The sequence below is a fragment of the Colobus angolensis genome, unplaced genomic scaffold (assembly GCF_000951035.1).
Source record: "Colobus angolensis palliatus isolate OR3802 unplaced genomic scaffold, Cang.pa_1.0 Scaffold322, whole genome shotgun sequence".
In the NCBI taxonomy this organism is placed as follows: Eukaryota; Metazoa; Chordata; class Mammalia; order Primates; family Cercopithecidae; genus Colobus; species Colobus angolensis.
In genome coordinates this window covers 2,279,866-2,298,147 of record NW_012116511.1, presented here as the reverse complement: position 1 = coordinate 2,298,147, position 18,282 = coordinate 2,279,866, and the positions used below count along the sequence as shown (strand labels likewise).

At 37.0% G+C, this 18,282-nt stretch overlaps 1 protein-coding gene and 1 pseudogene across 2 annotated transcripts in view; one reads left to right on the top strand and one right to left on the bottom strand.

Moving 5' to 3' along the window:
- Positions 1 to 18,282, top strand: part of LAMA2 (laminin, alpha 2) — a 613,484-nt gene that overhangs the window by 37,556 nt on the left and 557,646 nt on the right. The gene's annotated exons all lie outside the window — the stretch shown is intronic.
- Positions 2,061 to 16,598, bottom strand: LOC105518609 (annotated as a pseudogene). Its single transcript, XR_001002857.1, has 3 exons — positions 16,479 to 16,598; positions 3,243 to 3,526; positions 2,061 to 3,200 (listed from the first exon to the last, which is right to left on the bottom strand). The product of XR_001002857.1 is annotated as a mesoderm-specific transcript homolog protein-like (transcript).

The following is an 18,282-nucleotide window of genomic DNA, read 5'->3' as shown; positions in this document are numbered from 1 at the left end:
TATCCCTAGATGGGACCATCTAGGTGCAGGAAAACAAGCTCAGGGCTCACCCTGATTCCATGTTATGGTGAGTTGTATAATTATTTCATTATATATTGCAGTGTAATGATAATAGACACGAAGTGCACAATAAATGTAATGCACTTGAATCATCCCAAAACCACACCCAACCCTGGTCTCTGGAAAAATATGTCTTCCACAAAACTGGACTCTGGTGTCAAAAAGACTGGGAACCACTGGTATAATGAATTAGTTCAAATTTACCTGTATAGATAGTAAAAAACAATATATCTGCAAGCTGGAAAATTTGTTCAAAAACTGTACTTGAAAACCTTCATAAAGGATTTCATTCATTAATTCTTTACTAAAAATTCACATCTATGCATGTTAAGGCAAAGACAATAGAAACCTCTCTTTAAAAATTGCAAAGCTCTTACAATGCCTTTCAGAAGATCATCTTTAAGTATATGCTTCTTAATTGTTCCACTGGAAGTGAAGTTTTCACTTGTGTTTTTACATGGTGAACTTCTAGGAATGAGATATAAAAACTGTAGGATATGTTAACATAAGGCTCCTGAAAGATTCAAAATTCACAACTATCACCAATTTCATCCTTAAAGTGTAGTGTTTCTTCTTCCTGAAGAACTTTTCAAATTCTTACCTGAATTATATTTATTAGTAGTGGTTTATTTTTTTTCCCCCAGAAATGTGAAACCAGTAAAATTAGATCAATATTCTTTCTATTGACTCAAGAATATGGGAAGTTCAATCTAATGGTATGAAATTTGCAGTCTCATCTAGGCCCATAGATTTAAATATTACTTCTATGTTAGTGACTTTGAAATCCTTATTTCCATATTTGACCCCTTCTGTGAGTAAGCTCCATCTCTAACTTTGTATCTCCTTTGGATATCCTTACTTGCACATTCATTCCAGAACTTACAACTTAACATGGCTTAAACTTAACAGCTAAACTTTCTCCCTCTGAAGTATCCCATTCTTTCCACAGTCCTCACCCACCTCCATCAAGTTATTTTCCTCCTGTTTCCAAATTTCTGCTGAGGGTCGCATCAGCCTTGCAGGTATAAACCATTAGATTACTACTAGATCCCTATCTTTCTTCCCATTATATCAATGAGCAAGGTCTTGATTCTATTTCTTTTTTTGTCACAATTTTTATTAATAGGAAATAAACACTTACTCCAGTTTCAAAGTTGTTATACTTGAAGTTGCTAATTTAAAAAATGAATTTTAAATAATCACTTAATCATCATGCTTTGACTAAGACAATGAAATGTGGCTTAAAAAATATTCAGCATCATTTGCTCATAGGTCTTTCAGAATTTGTTCGTAAAGTTTCTGGAACTTTCGTGTCTGTAAAGTACAGGAAATACTGAGCTACATTGGAAAGCCTCTCTGGGACAGGCAATGGGGAGTTAAGCAGTCATCATAAAGGAATCAATGTACATTCAGCACAGTGACTTGGACTGCACAAGAATCCCTTCCCCTCTACAGTAGCTCAAGAGAGACATATTTCTAAGCACAGAGGTATGAGGAGTCTCAGACTGTTATTTGCTGTTAGAATTGGTCTCCCCATCTAGTAACAGTAAATCTCTGACACGGATACTATTGGCCTTAATGTTCTGTGATTTTAGGAAATAGTTTGGATTTAGTTTAATTTATTCAGAAATCAAACATGTTTAATTAGGTTCACTACTCTGGCAGAGTAAGTGTATGCTGCTTTAGTATCTTTATAATATACATATAATGTGTAGGTAAATCATAGTCTCAAATCATACTTAGAATACTATATTATTTAAACTAATATCTATTTTAACAAAATGTTTATAACTAAAAACAGCTGATGAAACTAAATCCGAAGGTATGCCAAAGAGGACTCAGCTCTGTGTTGCTTAAAGAACTTTTAAAAAGCATGTGCCCGTAAAGTCATTCAAGGAGAGGGAAGGAGGTCCTCTTCTCCTTATTCTTACTGTGGAATTCCTACTGGGGCTGGGCCAGAAATGAGCACTTCTAAGTATTTCAGAGAAGTCCAAAGTGTTAAAAAAGGCTTCCATACAAAAGAACGTCTTTCTGAATCAGTGAATAGTAATGCTCATCAGAATTTTCTAATAACACAAAAACAAAGCCAAGTCCACACATTCGATCAGTTGTCAAAGTAATGGGAGGTGGATTATGTCAACCTTAGTCAGAGCTCCTGCTGGCTTCTGCCTATACACTGTTCACCAATTTGAGTAAAGTGGACTTTGTGAGAGAATAGTGTTTGATGGCCAGGACCTCTTTTGGGCATTCTTCCTAAGTGGAATACACAACAGATAAGGGAGTAGAGGAGGTAATACAGGGAAGCTACTCATTCCAGCTCAGAGGGAGTTGATGAAGCCCATATATGCATTCAAGGAGCCAATGGCATCCTCTATCTGTGGGTAGTGGCTTATGTGGTGGTCATTCAGAATCGACACTGTGGACCACGGCAACGTTTTCCCGTACAGCTCCAAAAACTCTGGATAGAGATTTACAGGATCCAGTGGCCCATAGATAAAATGAATAGGGATAGTTACAGAGGCAAGAGCTCCCACCCAGCGCTTTCTGAACTTCTTCCTCTGATTGATGTACTGTAAGAGACCATCAATGGCTAACTTCCCGTCATTGTTGCGGATCCCTGCCCACATGTCCCACAGCTCACTCTCAGAGGGCCAAGTATACAGCCCAAAGACTGTGGTGAGACCTCGAGAGAATACAAAGAAGTTCATCAGTTGTGTGAGGATGGGTGATAGCACACCTCCATCTTTGAGTAGCTTTTGAAGAAGGAGAGGACGGTGAGTCTCAGGGAAGATACCTCCATTTGACAGACAGACTCTATATGGTATGCTGACCGGATCGATTCTGCTTGTACCTGTAGAGAAGCTCCTGAGCAACAATTATCTCCATAGTCATGAGACTTGATCCTGAGGTTCTGGAGCCCCAGATGCCGCGAAAGTGCTTCCACGATGCTGACCTGCTCAAATATGGACTTGTGATGTGGTCTCGGTTTGTCACTGAAGCCAACGCCTAAGAAATCAAGGGCAATCACTCGATGAAACCTCAAGGTCAGACCTTCCCAAATCTTGTACCAATCGTAGCTGGATGTTGGAAAACGTGTAAAACCACAACTATCTCCTGACTTCCATCCACACCCACAGAGTCTTGGTAGGAGATAAGCAGTACCTTGTAAGTGAAAAACTTGCCTGAAGACTTCCATGATTGAAGATCAGGTGAGAGCTGAGGGGGCGGGATGTGCGGGTACGCAGCAAGCAGAAGCACCGCCCACAGCCCCACCCGGACCCACCTGGACCCACCACTCCCTCATCCTGCGGAGGCGATCTCTGCGCACGGCTGCGTTATCCCAAGCTGCCCGCCGCAGCGTTGCAGAGCCGGGGCGCCGTGGAGCCCACAGCCCTGCTGGGCCGGCCGGCAGCGGGGGCGCAGTCAGCAGCCCACAGCCCGCACAGGGCGGCGCCGCGCCCGGCAGCTATAGCCACTCTGGCGTGCATGGCCGCACTGCATTTGCTAGGCGCGACTGCCGCAAGGGAAGTGCCCGGGTGTGCTGGTTGCTGCGGCCTCTATTTCTAAACTATTTCTTTTATTTTCATATTTCTTTTCATTCCTACTGCTTACACCCTCATTGACTATTGCAACCGCCTCTTGAGGGGATTGAAACATTCACAGATATTCCAGTTATTCTCCTTTTGGGCATATAGTAGGATTACATTTGCTCACCCCTGAAATTAGGCATAGACACAGTCAATGAAATGTGAACAGAACTGACATGCGTTACTCCTAGACTGAGTACGAGTTTTACAAGCCAGTGCATAATTCACCATGCTATAGAGACAGATGATCTTCCAGATGGATGCCTGAGTGTAGTATAGCTCAGTTCCCCTCACCCTTCACACATGGGCCCAAAATGTACACGGAGCAGCAGCAAGAAATACATGTCCTTGCTATCTTTGTTAGTTTAATCCACAGAGACTTTGGAGTCTGCAGTTATACAGCATCCTAGCCTGTCCTGACTGATATGATCCCTTAACTGATTTCTCTACTCACAGTCTCTTCTCCCTCCGATTATTCTACATCACTATCATATTAATCTTCCTGAAATAGAAGTCTAATGACATAAATTCCTTATGAAAATCTTTCAATATTTCCCTGTTATCTTCACTGGCTTTCACATCACAGAGTGCATCTCAACTTCCTTTTAAAACGCCCACGGTTTCTCTACATGTACACACACACTTTCTGACGCCTTCGCTTTTCTGTTCCTGTGATTCTAGGATGCTCTCCGCTAGTCCTGTCAGTTTAAGTGCTACCTATTCTTAAGTAACAGTTCAAATGCCCGTATCTCTATGAGGCCTTTTCTGGATCTCTGCAAAAAAAAAAAAAGGGGGGGGGGGGGACAAGAAACACCTTCCTCCCAAAGAGGAACAAAGAATGGCAATTACTTATAAGTAAGACAGATTTTAGCAATTGGACCATTTTTGTCTTAAATATAACTAACCTGTCTCCGTAGCTTACAAGGTATTCATAAATTCTTCAAACAAAAGAAATTTATCATAAAGGATACAGGTAAATAGAAGTTCTGTGAAATTGTTTTAAAAATAAGTAAATAAATGATTTCCCAAAGGACTTTGAGTGTTTATTGTAGTTCTCATCACACTTTGCAGTGGCCATTTCTAGCACTTTTCAGGCAGTAAATGGTCTTCATTCACTTCCACATTGTTGAAAATTCTTTTGCATAATGCCTAGTAAATATCTTAATGTTGACTATCTGAATGAAAGAATGAATGAATGAATGAATGAATGAATGAATGAAATTAAGGTTACATTGTTTTTACAACTACCACTTTTTTCTTCAGAAGTCACAACAAGGCAAATGTTGCCAATAAAATAGTTCTTAAGTTAAAAAACATAAATATCTGAGAAATGAACTGAGAAAAGGAGAAATCGTTACAGGACGTGAATGATACAGGATAATAGTACATATCAAAGAGTGAACTCTGGGTCACAGCTTGTCAGATCAGGCAAGAGCATATCTAGTCATAGTCTTTCAAATAATCTTCTTAAAAATTATTTTTTCTGAGATCCACTTTTACTCTTTTCTCTGACTAATTTTATTTGGCTTTCAAGCATTTCTTTGTGACTTCAGTTTTTAAACAATTTAAACAAATAAAAATTACATTACAGAATTGTTACTTTTAAACTCTTACTTTCCACTGGGACTATAACTGTAAAATCTGTTCTTATTCTTTTAATTTATCTATATTCTTTTGTCTTAAATGTAATAATTGTTCATTATATTTTTCTCCAACTGCTTTAAATGCACCAAACCTTCTTTTCTGTATAAGTATCAAAGTCCATAAATATTCTTTGTCATTATCCTAACCTTGAATAATAGAAGGAAAAAAAAAACTCTCACAACTTTTTATTATACAAAATAGCACTTAAAATATGCCCCTATTTTTACTGTAAATGTAGTCTTCACAGCAACAGTCAAGAGAACAAGACTTAGTCATTCTTCATCACACATTGCAAGGGTTATGCCTCTTCTGTTGTGAGGCCTGCAGCAATATTCTCACAAGTGGAGCTCTGGGTCATTGACTGCACTTTTGCTAATGAGAAATCTTCAGTAAGAGTGATCGGGCCTTATGCAAATTATCTCCAGTAGTTTCTTCCACTAGTGATGCCTTAGAGCCTCAGAATCCATCACTCAACAAGTGTTTACTGAAAACTTACTGATACTCAGACCTTGAACTGTTACTAAACAGAATACCAGATATGGGATAGAATTCCTGCCTGAAGAGTTTATGCTCCAGACAAGACTTACATATATTACAGAGAAGCGTAACAGAGCAAGTGATTAAGTTCTAAATTTCACTGTACACCCTAAAAAAAAAAGGAGAAATTGATATGGAACATGAATGGTATAGGAAAATGGTCCTTAGCGAGGCCAGACATGAGAGGGTGAGCTCTAGGTGACCACTTCCAGGATCAGGCAAGAACATATCTAGTCCTGGAGTTAAGATTTCTATTTTTTCTAGGTTTATACAGGTATAATTGACAAGTAAAAATTGTATATATTCTAGATATGCATGATGATTTAAAATACATATCCATTGTGAAATGATTACCACAACCAAATTAATTAATATGTGTATCACCTCACATACTTATCACTCTGTGTGTGCGTGTTTGTTTATGCATGGAGGACATTTAGATCTATGTTTGGAAAATTTCAAGTAAACAATACAATATTATTAACTATGGTCACTATTCTGTACACTAGTTCCCTAGAACTTATTCATCTTATAACTGAAAGTGTGTACCCTTTGACCTAAACCTCTCATTTACCCCAATTCCTGGCAACCGCCATTCATTCCACCATTCTACTCTCTGCTTCTATGAGTTCAACTTTTTTAGGTTCCACATGTAAGTTAGATCATACTGTATTTGTTTTTCGGTGTGAGACTTATTTCACCTAGCACAATGCCCTCCAGGCTCATCCATGTCATTGCAAATAGCAGGATTTCTTTCTCTTTTATGGCTCAATAATATTCCTCTATCTCCCTCTCTCCCTGTCTCTGTGTGTGTGTGTGTGTGTGTGTGTGTGTGTGTCTGTGTATGTGTGTATACCATATTTATTTTATCCATTCATTCACTGATGGATACTTAGGCCATTTATTTATCTTGACTGTTGTGAATGATGCTGCTGTGAACACGTGGATGCAGATATCTCCTTGAGATACTAATATCACCTTTTAAAATATATAGCTAGAAATGGGATTGCTGGGTCATATAGTAGTACTATTTTTATTTTTTGAAGAATCTCTATGCTCTATGGTGTTTTCCACAGTGGCTATGCCTATTTACATTCCCACCAAAAGTGTAGAAGGGTTTCTTCTTCTCTGTTTCCTCTCCAATATGTGTTATCTTTTATCTTTCATGTAGTAGCCACCCTAATAGGTATGAGGTGATATCTCACTGTGGTTTTGATTTGTAGTTCCCTGATGATTAATGATGTTGAACGCTTTTTAATATACCTGTTGGCCATTTGTATGTCTCTTTTTGGAAACATGTCTATTTTTTAGGTATGTTTAGGTTCTTTGTCCATTTTAAAATAGCCTTATTTTGTGTTTTCCTGCTACTGAGTTGTATGAATTCTGTATATATTTTGAATATTAACTCCTGATCATAGATATAGTTTGCCAATATATTATTGCATACCACAACTTGCTTATTTATTTTGTTGACTGTATCCTTTGCTGCAGAAGTTTTTAGTTAGATGCAGTTACACTTCTTTGTTTTTGCTTTTGTTGCCCGTGCTTTGGGTGTCATACCCCAAAAATCATCACCAAGGCAAGGAGGTTTTTCTTTGTATTTATTTTAGAAGCTTTATGGTTTCAGATCATACATTTCAGTCTTGAACCCATTTTCAGTTGATTTTTGTATATGGAATAAGATAAACATCCAAAATCATTCTTTTGCATGTGGGTATCTAGTTTCCCCAATACAGTTTATTGAAAAGACTATTTGTTCCCCATTGTGTAGTTTTCGTGGCCTAGTCAAAGATTAGTTGGCCATATATTTGTGGGTTTACTTCCAGGTTATTCCATTTCTTTGGTCTATATGTCTGTTTTTATAGCACTACCACACTGTTTTGATTACCATGGCTTTGTATATAGTTTGAAATCATGACCCATTATGCTTCTGGCTTTGTCCTTCTTTCTTAAGATTGCATTGGATATTTTGGGTCATTTGTGATTTCATTTGAATTTTAATTATTAAAATTCTTATTCTATTTTTAGAACTGTTTTTTCCACATTTTCTTTTCTTTCTTTCTTTCTTTTCTTTTCTTTTCTTTTTTTTATTTTTTGAGGTGGAATTTCCCTGTTTTCACTCAAGTTGGAGTGCAATGGTGCAATCTCACCTCACTGCAACCTCTGCCTCCTGGGTCCAAGTGATTCTCGTGCCTCAGCCTCCTAAGTAGCTGAGATTACAGGTGCACACCACCATGTCCAGCTAATTTTTTTTTTTTTTTTTTTATTTCTTAGTAGAGATGGGGTTTCACTATGTTGGCCAGGTTGTTCTCGAACTCTTGACTTCAGGTGATCCACTCACCTCAGCCTCCAAAGTGCTGGGCTTACAGGCATAAGCCACTACACCTGGCCATTTTTTCTACATTTTCTAAAAAAATGCCATTGAAATTTTGAGTGACTGCATTGACTCTGTAGATCATTATGGGTAATGCAGATATTTTAACAATATTAGTTCTTCCAATTAATGAACACAGAAAATCTTTCCATTTATTTGTGTCTTCTTCCATTTCTTTCTTCAATGTCTTATAGTTTTCAGTGTACAGATCTTTCACCTCCTTGGTTAAATTTATTTGTAAGTGAGTATTTCATTATTTTTGATGCTATTGCTTTGGTTTCTTCTTAATATTATACTTTGAGTTCTAGGGTACATGTGCACAACGTGCAGGTTTATTACATAGGTATACATGTACCATGTTGGTTTGCTGCACCCATCAACTCATGATTTACATTAGGTATTTCTCCTAACGCTATCCCTCCCCCAGCCCTGCACCCCCCAACAGACCCCGATGTGTGATGTTTCCCTCCCTGTGTCCATGTGTTCTCATTGTTCAACTCCCACTTATGAGTGAGAACATACATTGTTTGGTTTTCTGTCCTTGTGATATTTTGCTGAGAATAATGGTTTCCAGCTTCATCCATGTCCCTCATCTTTTTATGGCTGCATAGTATTCCATGGTGTATATGTGCCACATTTTTTTAATTGATTTTTTTCCAGTCTATTATTGATGGACATTTGGGTTGGTTCCAAGTCTTTGCTATTGTGAATAGTGCCACAGTAAACATATATGTACGTGTGTCTTTATAGTAGCATGATTTATAATCCTTTGGGTACTTAATTCTTTTTTGGATAATTTGTTGTTAGTATAAATGCACAACTGATTTTCATATGTTGATTTCATATCTTGCAACTTTATTGAATTTCTTTGTTAGTTTCTAATAGCACTTTAGATGGAGTTTAGGGTTTCCTACATATAACATCATGTCATCTGCAAACAGACAATTTACCTTCTTCCTTTCCAATTCAGATGAATGTTATTTCTTTTTCTTGCTTAATTGCTCTGGCTAGGACTCATAGTACTACATTGATTGGGAGTGGTAAGAGTGGACACCTGATAAGGTTAGGCTTTATGTCCCCACCGAAATCTCATCTTCAATTGTAACCCGCATCATCCCCATAATCCCCACATGTCAAAGGAAACCAGGTGAAGGTAATTGAATCATGGAGGGCAGTTTCCCTGATGCTGTTCTTGTGATAGTGAGTTCTCGTGAGCTCTGATAGTTTTGTAAGGGGCTCTTCCCCCTTCGCTTGGCGCTTCTTCCTTCCACCTTGTGAAGAAGGTGCCTTGCTTCCCCTTGGCCTTCTGACACAGTTGTAAGCTTCCTGAGGTCTCCCCAGCCGTGCTGAACTGTGATTCAGGTAAACCTTTTTCCTTTACAAATCACACACTTTCAGGCAGTTCTTTATAGCAGTGTGAAAACAGACCAATACAACACCCTTATCTTATTCCTAATCTCAGAAAAGCTTTCAACTTTTCACTGTTCAGTATGATATCAGCTGTGAACTTGTCATACATGTCCTTTATTATGTTCAGATACATTCTTTCTATACCTAATTTGTTGGGAGCTTTTATCATGACAGGATGTTGAATTTTGAGAAATGCTTTTTCTGCATCTGAGATGATAATATGATTTTTATCCATTATTCTGTGAAGATAGTCCCCGTTTATGCATGGGGGATACATTCCAGGACCCCCAGAGGATGTCGGAAACTGCAGATTGTACTGAAACCTACATATCGTATGCTTTTTATTCTATGTATATACCTATGAAAAAGTTTAATTTATGTTAGGCACAGCAAGAGATTAACAACTATAGAGTAATTATAACAATATACTATAATAAGAGTTATGTGAATGTCGTCTCTCTCACTCCCTCTCAAAATATTCTATTGTATTAGACTCATCTTTCTTCTTGTGATGATGTGTGTGATAAAAGGTCACCATGATGAGATGAAATATGGTGAACGACACAGGCATTTATGTAGGCATTAATCTACACAAAATTAGGTTACTATTGACTTTCTGATGATACATCAGAAGGAAGACCATTTGCTTTGAACGACCCTTGATTATTGAGCTATGAGAATGTTGATGTTTGGATGCCAAGTGTGTATGATGTCAATGTCCAACAGGTCAGTTGTGATATAGTTTGGATACCCTGGAAAAAGGAATGGTTCATGTTCTGGGTGGGAGGAAACAGGACAGTGTAAGATTTCATCCTGCTACTTAAAATGCACAATTCAAAACTTATGAATTGTTTTTCTGAAATTTTCCATTTAATATTTTCAGACCATGATTGAGTACAGGTAACTGAAACCATGGAAAGTGAAACCAAGCATAAGTGAGAATTCTATATCACATTTATTGACTCATGTATGTTGAATTATCTATTTATTCCAAGGATAAATACCTCTTAATCATGGTGAATGTTCCTTTTGATATGCTGTTGAATTTGATTTGCTAGTATTTTTTTGAGGATTTTTATATCTATGTTCTTCAGAGATATTGGCCTGTAATTTTCTTTATTTGTGGTGTCTTTATCTGGGTTAGCATTGTATAACAGTGACCTCATATAATGAGATTGGAAGTGTTTCCTCCAAGTGTCTGTCTTAGATTTTTCTTTATTGGGAGATTTTTTTTATTTCTGATTTATTCTCCTTACTCATTATTGGGTACTCATTACCCAAATTTGTTTGGATTTTCTATTTCTTCATCACTCAGTCTTGGTAGATTCTATGTGTCTAGCCTTTATCAATTTGTTGTAGGTTATTGTATATTTTGGCATATAATTGTTCATAGCAGTCTCTATGATGCTTTTTTATTTCTGTTGCAATGTCTCCTCATTAATTTATAATTTTATTTAGTTGAATCCTCATTCCTTTTTTCTTGATTTGGCTGCAGGTTTGTCAATTTTGTTTATCTTTAAAAAAATAACTCTTAGTTATATTGATCTTTTCTATTCTCTTTCTAGTCACTATTTTATTTATTTATGCTCTAATGTTTATTATTCCCTTCCCTTTTCTATCTTTGTCTTAGTTTTTTTCCCCTATTTTCTTGAGATATAAAGTTAAGTTGTTCATTTGAGATTTTTTTAAAATATAGGCATTTATCAATGTAAACTTCCCTCTTAGAACGTCTTTTGCTGCATCCCAGAAGTTTTGGTATGTTGTATTGTTATTGTTATTTTCATTTGTCTCAAGACACTTTTGATTTCTCTTTGGATTTCTTCTTTGACCCACTGGTCATTTGGGAGTATATTGTTTACTTTCCATATATCTGTGCTGGGATTAATATTTCTGACTTTTTAGCCAGGCTGCCTGTATTTTAATTACAACTTCACCACTTACAAGATATTTAGCTTTAGTTAAGCCATTTAAACTCTCAGTGCCTCAGTCCCCTTATCTGTAACGAGGAATATAATGATATTAATAATAATAATAAGAGTATCTACCTCCCTGACTGATTGTGAAGATGAAATGGTCAGTAGAAACTAGTTAAAATTGTTCATAGTATACAGTATTTATTCTTTTTATGTATAACTGATGTTTTATGAGATCCTTAGAGTGCTAGACACTGTTTGTATGAATTATTTTATATGATCTCACCACAACCTTATAAAAAAGGTTTTATTGTCCCATGTTTCAGATGGAGTGGTTACAGGAGTTAGTTTCAGCCACCAGTTAGTATATAGAGAAGCTGCTAGGCAAACATAAGATTTTTTTTTAATCTAGCATAAGGACCTGAACACTTTACCACATCTGTCTTCCCTGTTGACTATGAATTCAATGCCTAGATCCCACGAGGCAAGGGTCAAAACATTTGATGTTGGGGATGTACAACTCATACTTCTCAGAGGATGTCCTTCTGAGAAGTATTCTTTCTCTTGCTTACTTATGTTTTGTTAATTTTTGCTTGGTTTTTATTGTTTGTAGGCATCAGTTTGTAATTTCTTGTGTACCACAGAAATGAAAGGAAGGTCCTGGGAGTACCAACATTTAAGAGTGACCAAAACAATGGAAGCCAGCAAAAGGGATAGAAATTTATCATCTTGACTCCCAAACCTACTCCATGTTGATAGTCTTAATCTTAGTTAATGATCCCTGCTGCTTGATCCAAAAACCTCAGAATGACTTCACTCATTTCCCTCCTTCTGCACTGTTCTTACCTCTTCAGAGACAAAACTTCAGTACTTTCCACTTACACTTTCACTACTGACTTCTAACTCATCTTTTTGCTGCTAGCTTTCTTTTATTTTGAGCAGTTATCCAGCTTACCCTAAGACTAGAGTAAATTTCCAAAAAAATAAAAGATTCTGCAACTTTTCATTTCTCTTCAATTCCAACTCAGGTTCATATGTTTGTCACCCAGTCTAGAAGGGCTTTCCTCCACAATTTTGCTTGGCAAACTCCTTTTCGTCCTTTAAGACCCAACAAAATTGTTGCCTTTTCATGAAAATGGACACCCTTCCATCCTTCCAATATTAACAATGTTTTGTTCTTGTGTCCATGATAAACCTTGTCATAATATATCACAGTTTGTCCTGGAGGAAAGCACCACAAGACCAAGAAATTCCTTTTTTATTCATCCAAATATTTGATACGTAGTAGCCATTTGGTAAATATATGTTGAATGAAAGCATGAATTTATAGCATATTTACCTTCACTTGACTTGGAGTTTCATAAGGAATGCAACAGCATCCAATTTATGTACTTTCTTTCTGCTTAACAAAGTATCGGACACATAGTACAAAAGTTAAATATAATAAATAAAAGATTAATTGCATAGATATTTTTAAAGGAGACAGAAAATATTTTAATATCCAGGAATTTCACCCTAAGATGGAAGACCTGTGGGTGGTTACAAGTAGGTAAGCAGAGTCCAAAATGTAGGGTCATTTTCAATGGCAAAGGGGAACAGGAGAGTCAATAAGAAACAAATGCTCAAGGAGCTTGAATGGAGACTGGAATAGGCATCTCTTTATTATCTTATTGGCTGATTTATACTTCTTATAAAATACTTAGCTTAAGCATTACCTCCTCTAAGAAACAAGAATCTCTCCTAGGCAGATTATCCAAAAGTTTGGGTCCAAACGTGATCCAAAAGTTTACGGTGGCCTACCATGGTTCCTTTACAAAAAAAGACCAAAAATGTTCTACCATTCTTGCTCATCATGATTTTGCCTCAATTTTTCAAGTTATGTTTCATTCATAATGGATTTTTTTATCTTTTTTTGGTTTTCTGAACGTGTTCTGTTCCTTTTACTGCCTTAAAAAGCCCTTATCGCTGAGTCTTCCTACTATTTCCTTCACCTCCACTTACCCTACTGAATTTTCAAACTGCAATTCAAATATTCCTTCCTTAGGGGAATCTCATCAGACTGTCTCCCTAGACCACCACACCCCACCCAACAACTAGATCACATCCCTTTATTAGGGGTACTATTGTTTCAATATAATTGCAATTATAATTACTGACCCATTGAATGGGTTGATTCATGTCCTTTCCTTCTTTATTATAAGCTTTTAGAGGGCAAAATCTATTTCTGTTTTTCTTATCATCTTTTCCTCTTTAGTGCTTCCACATTGTGTGGTACATTTCAGACACCTAATAAATATTTGTTGGAAGGAATAAATATTAGTGAGAGAATAAATGGGTAATGCATTCATGAGTGAATAAGGATTATATCATATTTTTGTGGTAAATATTTTGTTTACCTCCAATTACTGAAACAAAGAGTTCCATATCCTGAAATATGACCTGAAAGTCATGAAATGAAAGGTTTGATAAGTCTGGACATGGTAGCTTACACCTGTGATCCCAGCACTTCCGGAGGCCAGAGTAAGAGGATCGCTTGAGCTCAGAAGTTCAAGACCAGCCTGGGCAGCACGATACCTTGTGTCTACAAAATAAGAAACAAAATTAGCTGAGTGTGGCTGTACACACCTGTAGTCCCACCTACTCCAAAGGCTGAAGTGGGAGAATTGCATGAGCCCAGGAGTTCCAGGCTGCAGTGTGCTGAGATCATGCCACTGTGCTCCAGGCTGGGTGACAGAGCAAAAGCCTGTTTCAAAAAAAAAATTTTTTTTAAATAAGAAAGTTTTGATAAGCAGAATATTAATTTAAATATGAATGAGAAGAGATGTATAGCATTTGTAGGTGTACAGAGCCATATATTCCATAAAGGAAGAAAGTAAGAGCAATGACATGGAATAAGCATGGGGCTTTTAAGAACTTGTCTAAGTAGAGGATATTCTTTGGTCAGTACTTGAAAAAATAAAATAAGGCTTGCTGGAGTGGAGCAAGTCAATGGAAAGCCTTCACAGTTAGGAGGAGCATTTACACTAAATGACTTTATTTCAAACATTCAACAAACACTGACTGTCTATTGGTTACCAGCCATATAATGTTAGTTGCTAGGGAAATAGAAGTAAGTAGAATGAGGTGGGGGAGGTTCACTGTGGCTCTTGGAAAAGAAAATACGTGAAAACCAAACACCGCATGTTCTCACTCATAGGTGGGAACTGAACAATGAGATCACTTGTACTCGGGAAGGGGAACATCACACACTGGGGCCTATCATGGGGAGGGGGGAGGGAGGGATTGCATTGGGGAGTTATACCTGATATAAATGATGAATTGATGAGTGCTGCCGAGTTGATGGGTGCAGCACACCAACATGGCACAAGTATACATATGTAAGAAACCTGCACGTTATGCACATGTACCCTAGAACTTAAAGTATAATAAAAAAATAAATAAATAAAATAAAGTTCACAACTATTAAAGTTCACAACTTAAAAAAAAAAAGAAAATATGTAATCAAAGTTTGTGTTAGAAGGGTCAATCTGAAGGCTTTTGAAAAATGGATCTGGGATAGGGAGGATATTTGCTGAAAGAACGAATCAATCAATGCAATGAATTCAATAAATTAATCATGATTTTAGTGAGTATTCTGTGAACCCTCACTTAGTTTGATTACCTTGACTGTGACATTTAACTTTGTATTTCACTACTTCTTTGCTTCTCTTACATTCAGTTAAAAATATTTTTAAAATACAATTTTCAAGATTCAGAAACAAAAAAATAAATGACATTCTGGAAAAAGATAGATGTGATTAGAACCAAAAAATAAAAATAATGGAGATGGTAAATATATAAGTGGGAAATATGATGATGATTTTCATTAACAAAATATGCCATTAAATATATTCTCATGTGGTCCAAAGTAATTTCATTCTCTGTGCCCAGCGAGTTGTTATCTACCGATGGTGGTTTTTCAAATGCACCGTGCAGTTAAAGGTCTATGACCCCCATCATAGACCTCCATCACTGAGAAGTTCAGAGGTAGAAGATGCAGCGGGACAACGCTGGCCTCCATTAATCTTAGCTTGAAAAGAGGATCTTTAGAGAACACTATCTAAATTTAGCTGCCTTCAAAATGCCCCACCACAAAAGAGCAGCATAAAGCAATCTCATTAAAACAAGCTCAGAAAACAATTCCAGGATATATGAGTAAAAGCAAACTGAACAATGGAAGCACAAATAGTATGACCTTCTCTTGACTTCTACTTGCACAGCTCTACTTATTCAAGTTCTGTTTTGGACATTAAGCTTTTTTCATAGCCATAACTTTTGTGTTTTTTCAATCATCCCATCTATTATATTTCCCCTTTTACTTTTTATTGAGTTCTTTTAGGAGAAATTTGAAAAAAAAATCTTTATAAATCGAGGTTTTTTACTCAAGAGCTTTTAAAATAACAGTACATCACCAGATCATTAAAAAAAGTGTTCTATCGTAGTTAAGTTACTGTTCATTGAAATTTCTCTAGTCTTCAATGGGAGAGCTCCTGTTTCTTCCAGTTGAGCTCAAAAGGAAAAGCAAAAAAAAAAAAAAGATGGGCAGAAGCCAGAAATGCTGAATAAATTAGTGTCCTTTTTATTTACTTTTTAAAAACTATGAATTGGCTCATTTAAATAGATTCTAAAAGTATTTGTATGTGGGTCCGAACACTGTTGTCATGGAGATTAAAACATTTTTGCTATTGTTGTGTACACTAGAGATGCCAGTTTTCTTCTAGTTGATGCTTCTGTAGAATAAAAAAGAGTTGAGCTGAGAAAGGTATGTCTTAATGGAATTGTTAATATGTAGTCTTATTTTGGATGACATTTTAAAAGCACTTACATATTTAATCTGTGTATTGTAGAGCATGCTGGGCAATTATCAATTCCATTGGTACCTGCCTCAGTTGCAGTTCAGTCTTAAGTACTTACCAAAGGGAACTCATCTGGGGCGGCAGGGGTAACTGAAAAGTGTGGGAGCTGAGGAAGTGTTTGAGAGCTTGTGGGCAGTGTGCCTGCTCCAATCGTAGTCTCAGTGAGGAAGAGCACCATCTGTGCAAGATTTTCTCAGATGTCCTCTATAGAACTCTCATTGTCATCAGTTCTATGTGCTCTAAAATCATTACTTTTTCTTCTTCATTTTGAACGTAAGCTATATTTTAAGACATATAGGTTTTATTTCTGTGTGATCAAAAACTATGTCTCAGGCAACTTCTACTTTTTGGGATTCACAATTATTTTCTTTGTGGTCTTGACTATCTCACTCTCTCTGTGTATATATACATCCGTATATGTATATATACAAACAGAGAGTGTGTGTGTATCTACACACACACACACACACACACACAGAGTCAGTCTTGCTCTCTTAACCAGCTGGGGTGCAGTGGTGCAATTATGGCTCACGGGAGCCTCCACCTCCCAGACTCAAGCAATTCTCATGCCTCAGTCTTCTGAGTGGCTGAGACTACCAGCATGCACCACCACACCCAGTTAGTTACTGTACTTTTGTTGAAGAGACAGGGTTTTGCAGTGTTGCCCAAGCTGGTCTTGAACTCCTGGGCCTCCAACAATTCTCCTGACTTGACTTCTCAATGTGCTGAAATTATAGGCATGAGCCACCTTGCCTGACCATCGCCCACATATATTTTTGAAAGTGACCTACGAACAATGAGACTTCTCTAAGTTTTTTTCTGTTTGCTAACTTATCAGAGAAAACTAGTGGAAATAATATTAAAAAGAAATCACTAAATGCTACTCATGGATAATGTGCAAGAAAACACAGCAAAATTATTAGGCACAGATGAAGAAGAGAAGAAGAAAAATGTCCGCTTTGTGAGAATATCACAGTAGGCCCTTCAGATAGGAGGTACCTTATTAAGAAAGAGCAATTCTTATTAATGAAGATTTAGAGAGACCACTTATAAGATGTATTTATGGCAGCAAGCTCATTCGGTACATATATGTAAGAAGAAACCAAGATCTGAAAAGATTTTCAAAGGTTAGAATGATATATCTGTTATGATGCAATTAATAGTGATATACTCTCTATTGGAGATTTGTTCTCCAAAACTTGACCATCTAATACTTTGTAGGAACTAATATGTATAATCTTAGGGGGCTTAGTGGACAGAAAGTTCATTAGCTGTTGGTATTGCGATAGAATGAGGAAAAAGCAAATGGGGCCTTATACAATATGAATAGAATGGTTTCTCAAAGAGTAATCTATGGCTCACCTGAGTACAAATCACAAACGATGCTGACAATGCACAGTCAAGGTTCCCTACCTAGATTAAATGAATTAATTTTGGACTTGGGTTTAGATATTTACATTTTTATCAGAACTTCTTATGTTCACCCCAAAGTTTGCAAAATGCTTATCTAAAATAAGAAAGGTAATAGGCCTGATCCATCTTCTGCTTAGTAGGCTAAATCTGGAAAATATAAACCTCAGGTGCCAGACTACAGAGGGATATAGAAAAGCAATTACTTTTTGCATTAGTCCATTCTGCATTGCTAAAATCCTAAAGACTGGATAATTTCTAAAGAAAAGATGATTAAAGCCGGACGCGGTGGCTCAAGCCTGTAATTCCAGTACTTTGGGACGCTAAGGTGAGCAGATCACAAGGTCAGGAGTTCAAGACCAGCCTGGCCAACATGGTGAAACCTTGTCTCTGCTAAAAGTACAGAGAAAGAAAGAAGGAAGGAAGGAAGGAAGGAAGGAAGGAAGGAAGGA